This window comes from Peromyscus californicus, unplaced genomic scaffold (assembly GCF_007827085.1).
Source record: "Peromyscus californicus insignis strain IS unplaced genomic scaffold, ASM782708v3 Scaffold_53__1_contigs__length_281908, whole genome shotgun sequence".
Taxonomy (NCBI): Eukaryota; Metazoa; Chordata; class Mammalia; order Rodentia; family Cricetidae; genus Peromyscus; species Peromyscus californicus.
The window spans coordinates 233,731-239,730 of NW_026294566.1; positions in this window are offsets into that span (position 1 = coordinate 233,731).

The window sequence follows — 6,000 nt, forward strand, 5'->3', positions numbered from 1 at the left end:
TTGTTGTTCTTGTTGTTGTTAATGTATGAAAGACTTTGGCTTTATTGGATAAAATGTCTAGGCAGGTTTCTCAGCATGTATTCATTTTGGGGCTGACCCAGTTCAGATTACAACACTCAAGTTGAGAGACTCATAACTATCTATAATTCTAGATCCCATATACATACTCTCATGCATTAACATATACAAAAATGGCAATAAACTTGTTTTCAGAAGTGCTTGTTGCTTATAAATCAGATAGAGCAAACCTAGTTGCTTTGGGTGTATACTGATTCTTTGCATTTCTTAGATTCATTATTCTAGACAGTTTCATCATGGAGTGAGACCCAGGCAGGGCACATGGTAGGCAGTTGCTCTACCACTGAGCTGCTCCCTTCCTTAATAACTCTAGTTTGATATGACAAATTATACCAAGAAAGTATTTTTCCTTGGTATATTTTCAGTAAATGGATTAAGGCATTTTTGTTTCATGTATCCTATCTTTCAACAAAGACTCAAGCTTTTATTGTGGATAGCATTGAGACTGCATGTAAGGAAGTGTCTTTCTTTTCTTCACAAAGCCTAAAAATTGTTTTAGATCAGTTATTTTACCCTGTTTTTAAATTTGTTTTAATGTATTAATCAATATATATGAGTTAGTTTCACTGGATATTTTTCCCAGAATTCCTCTATGTAGATCAGGCTGGTCTCACAATGGGGTAATCCTGCTACATTTCAAGAGGTGGGATTACAGGTGTGTATCCAGTAAAATATCATTTGTCTTACAGTTATTTTTATACATAATATATGTATAAATTAATGATTGTGTATTGCAGCTAATGTGAAATCTGCTAACAAATGTAGCTCTTGCTTACAGGTAGACAGTCATCGGTCTGGACATTTGTAGATGAATTTCTAAATGGTCTTATTAAATAAAAAAACTTGGAGCCAAATATAGGGGTGAAAGCCTTAAGGAGATTAGGGAAATAGGAAAAGCCACCAGCCAACATTACCTCACCAACTCTGCAGCTTCCAAATGTGAGTTATTTCTTCTCTTACAAATGCATTTATTGTTTTGCTGTTCTGCTCTCTCATTGGCCATCTTAGCCCAGCTACTTCACTTCCTTGTCCCTCACATTCTTGTCATTATCTGTCTGTCTGTACAGACCTCCATGCCTTTATGGTTTGTACTGGGATTAAAGGCATGTATCACCACATGTGGCTCTGTTCCCTAGAATGGCTTTGAACACCCAAAACCCCTGCCTGCTAAGTGATCAGATTAAGGGCATGTGCTGCCACTGCCTGACTTTTGTGTTTACTATAGTGGCTGGATTTCCTGTGATCTCCAGGAAAGCTTTATTAAAGCACAAATAAAATATCACAACATTATTTCAACACAAATTAAAGATCACCACAGATGATCCCTGTTCTTTAGTTGGAAGTTAGGATTTTTGAGTTCAGATTACCTAAATTCAAAATACATTTTCAGCCCAAGGGAGGAATGGAGACATTATATATGTTTACGGGAAGCTATTATTTCTCTTCTATAACAGAAACAATGTACCAGGAAGATCCAGATAAATACAAATTAAAGAATAAATTTCTCTGCAGTGCTGGAGTATGTTCTTCTAGGCCACTGAGAACAGCCTGTGTTCCTTGGAGGGACACCCAGTACCCTGCTTTCTCACAGCACTAGATCTGCTTAGCCAGCTTGGCTACTATGAGCATTTTGGGATTTGCTGTGAATGTAGGGGCCACGGATAAAAAGGAGGTGAGCAAGAGATGAAGGATAGCCAGATTTCATGAATGGCCTAGTCTCTAATCAAGCTAGGTAAAACAACATATGCAATCTTGTTGCTTGTTTTTATCCTTTTGCTTCTTTGTGTTTATAGCTTAAACCATTATGTAACCACTTCCACCCCACCTTTTTCCTAGGAAATATCTTACTAGAAGATAATATCTTTTATTGCTTTCCTATGGTTGAACTTTGCCTACACATATATTTATGTACTGCTATACTTTCTGGTACCTATAGAGATCAGAAATGCGTGTCAAATTCCCTGCAACTGAAATTAAAGATGGTTGTGAGTTTCCATATGGATGCTAGAAACCAAACCCAGGTCTTCAAGAAAAGTAATGAGTGCTTTTAATTGCTGAGCCTTTCCTCAATTCCCTCACCTTTTACCTATATCACAAATCTGATTGATCTTTTCTGTATTTGATATTATTGCTATTGTTTGGTTAGTTTAGCTTTTTTTGTTTTTTGTTTTTGTTTTTTTTTTTCAAGACAGGGTTTCTTTGTGGAGGTTTGGAGGCTTCCTGGTACTCGCTCTGTAGACAAGGCTGGACTCAAACTCAAAGAGATCTGCCTTCCTCTGCCTCCCAGTTGCTAGGATTAAAGGCAAGTGCCACCACTATGGAAATATTTTATTTGTGCTGAAATGTGATTTTATTTGTATGCTAATAAATAAAGTTGCCTGGGGGTCAGAGCTAATAGCAAGGCATGTAGTAGAAGTCTGACAGTGGTAGCACATGCGCTTAATCTGATCACATGTCAGGCAGATCTCTGTGTGTTCAAGGATACAGCCAGCTTGGAGGCACATGCCTTTAATCCAAGTACCGACCATAGAGACCTGGAGGTCTGTATAGACAGGAAGTGATGAGGAGGTCATGTGGTTGAGTTTAGACCAATGAGAAGGCAGAGCAGAAAGTCAATAAAAATACAGACACACAGGAAGTAGGTCTCTTTTCTCAGGGGAAGGATGGCAGCGGCTGGTAAGCTAAAGGCTATTCACTAGTGATCTGACCTCTTGGGCTTTTAAATCTTTATTTGGCTCTGTGTTTTTTATTTAATAAGACTGTTTAGAATTGCACCTACACACCACTGCCTGGCTTAGTTTAGTTTTTTGAGACAGGATCTCTGATATCCCAGAATGACCTTGACCTCATTTGAATCTTTGAACCTCTGATTCTTCTATGTCTCATGAAGTGCTGGGATTACAAGTGTGTCAGTCTTCACTAGCCAATAAGGGCCTCCAGTCTGACCAGCTATTCAGAATTGGTGGAGGGCTCTTGCTGGGGCCAGGATGCAGACTTGGCTTTGTAGCAGGCTGGGCTTCAGTGCTTTTGTGTGACATTCTGTGAGTGCTGCTTCAAGGAGTTGAGAGGGGAGCATGGGCAATCTGGAATGTCATGGTTACAAGGGGCTGTTGTCCCCAGATGGGTAAAGTGGATGATGAGCCTCTGGAGCTGGTGTGGCTCTGCTCTCTGGGGTATAGTGGGAGCGAGCAGACAGATTTGGTGTCTTGTGAGGTCCCATGTGTTTCTTGTAACTCCCTGGAACCAGATGCTTCTCTCTGAATAACTTTACTCCATGAACTCCCTCTGTGCACAGCATTGGGAGCAGGGAGCTATGTGAGGAAACATTTTTGTAGTCCAAGGCAACAGGCTCTCAGTACATCCAGGGAAGCAGGTTGCCAAATTCATAGAGGCCTAGTTTTTCTAGTATCTTCTAGACATTTTGCACCTCACATTTAACATTCAGGTGAAAGATTCATTTGTATTTAATTTTGTGGAAGTTGTAAATGATATTTCTTATTTTGGGTAGCACTCCACTTCCTGTGATGTAGAAGAAAGGAATTGTTGGTGTAAGGGGTTTTCTCAATGCTCAGGAGATGGTAAGTCACAGAAAAAAATTAGCTAAAGGATGACTACCTCTAAAATACCTCAAAGACAAGTATATCCTAAAGAGACCTGTTACAGCTTAGGATGCTAGCATATACATTTCTTCACCAAGATTGTCCAGATATATGGCTCCAAAGAAAGGGAGACACTCCTAATTTACAATCAGACACTAGACCCATCCCCATATCAAAGAACAGGACTCTAACCAGTTGCTCAAGGGGACATTACAGGATCACAACCAACATTCAGGCCTGGTGTGCCATAAAGGTTCAGTTTTCTTCTTATGAAAAGCATAGTATTGAAAGACAGGCAATGAGACACAAGGTGACCTGCCAGTCAGAAGTGGTGCAGGGTCCTTCTGGTCACCAGCTTCAGGCTTGTCTTTGAAGAGGAGCTGGTGCCAGTGGATTTGTGTGATGTGCTGTCTGTGCTGCTTTGCCTCTCCTGTCTCTTCCTGTCTATCTTCCTTGTTTCAATAGAGATTATTGGCTATTGCTTTCTTGTCCAGTCTGACTCTAGTGGCACATCTAAGTGGATTGGTGTGAGAATGAAGAAAAGGCAGAAAGATATAACAATGGGACCCAAAGAAAAGCTGGGAATAGATGCTCTCTGTTCTCTGGGATGAAACCACAACACCTGCGAAGCTCTGTGTCAGTAATACCTATGTTTGAATAGAGTTAAAGATTTACTGCATGGTGATAAAAGAAAGGCAGGGTTACTATCTAGACCTATGCACATACTCATGCTTGGCACATCTCAGTACTTTCAGTCACTTTAGCCTTTAATTGTTGAGGTCTAAACATCTGAAAAGAGAAAATTATGTTGGAGAGTTTTTGCCCAAACTATTAAAATTCTCATGAGATCAAAGGAGGATTTTTAATGTTCCAAGCCTCAAGCAATGAAGGGAAGTTCATTTGCCTTTTTGTGTGTGTCTGTGTCTATGGTCCTTGATCTATCTCTGCCCATGTAAACAGCTCTAGTTCACTTACAGACATGATCAGGCCTTATGTTGTTCACCATATATACTTCCAATGATTGAATCCATGTAAACAGCTCTAGTTCACTTACAGACATGATCAGGCCTTATGTTGTTCACCATATATACTTCCAATGATTGAACCTTTTATAATTTTCCTAAAACAATCTACCTTGCCTTTTTATGATATGCTTTTTTGGTCATTTTCTGTAATGCAGTCACTGGCATTAATTACACAATATCAGTATAAAATGAATATCCAACATTCCAAAGCAGCAGAAATTGAACACAAATTTTATTGTATTTATTGATAATTGAGAAAAATTGGGGGCTGATTGGATGTTCAAACCATCAATATTATATTCCATAAAATCTCAAATATTAGCAACAAAATATTTATATAAAAGCTATAGCAGTCTCAGATCAATATCCTGTACCATAAAATATACAGAAAATTGTGCGGAGACTTTGACTTGATATAGTTATCCATAAAATTATCCTGGCATAAGTCTTAACATTTTAAATTTTTATTTCTTTCATATCTTGTCAAATTAATCCTATGTCATTTTAATATATGATTATTGTGTAATTCTGATTGACACATTGCTGTCTATGTAGATTGTTTTCCAAGGAACTTTTGTGAACATAAATTTTATTTCTTGGTAAAAATGTTTCTAAAATCACAGCAAGCATAAGGCTTCTTGATGTTTCTCTTCTGACACTGAGTAAGGTTTTAACATTTGCTAAAGTTTTCCTTCCACTACCCATACTATAGAGAATCCTTTTATTGCATGAGTTCTGGGGTAATAATTACCAATTGAGTTTGTTTCTTTCATAAATTTTCTTACCTGTTCTAAGTCTTGAGCTCCTTGTAAAGATTTTTTTTTTAATTCTTAACATGTGTTAAGTTTCTTCCCATTAGTGATACTCTGTTGGCTTGAATATTTGAGGACTCCGTATGTGAGGATCAAGATTTAAAAACCTAAATAAGGTTTTCCCACATGCTTTGTATTTGTAAGCTTTCTCCAATGTATGGTTATAGTGAGTTTATCCTGAGATGATCCATTGGAAAAGAATATAACACATAGCACATTCATTACAATTTTAAGGGTTCTGCCTTCAATGGGTCTTTAGTAGCCTTGAACATGTGGCAAAGGATTTGTCACGATCAGTATATTTTTAACTTTCTTCTCCATTTTGGATTCTTTGAAGGACTTGAAGTATTGAGGCCCTGGTAAAGGACTTGCCACATTCTTTACATCTGTAATGTTTCCTTCCTGTGTGGAGTTTGGGATGTCTTTGTAGATGTGAGATCTGTCCAAAGAACTTGTCACATTCTTTACATCTCTAAGATTTTACTC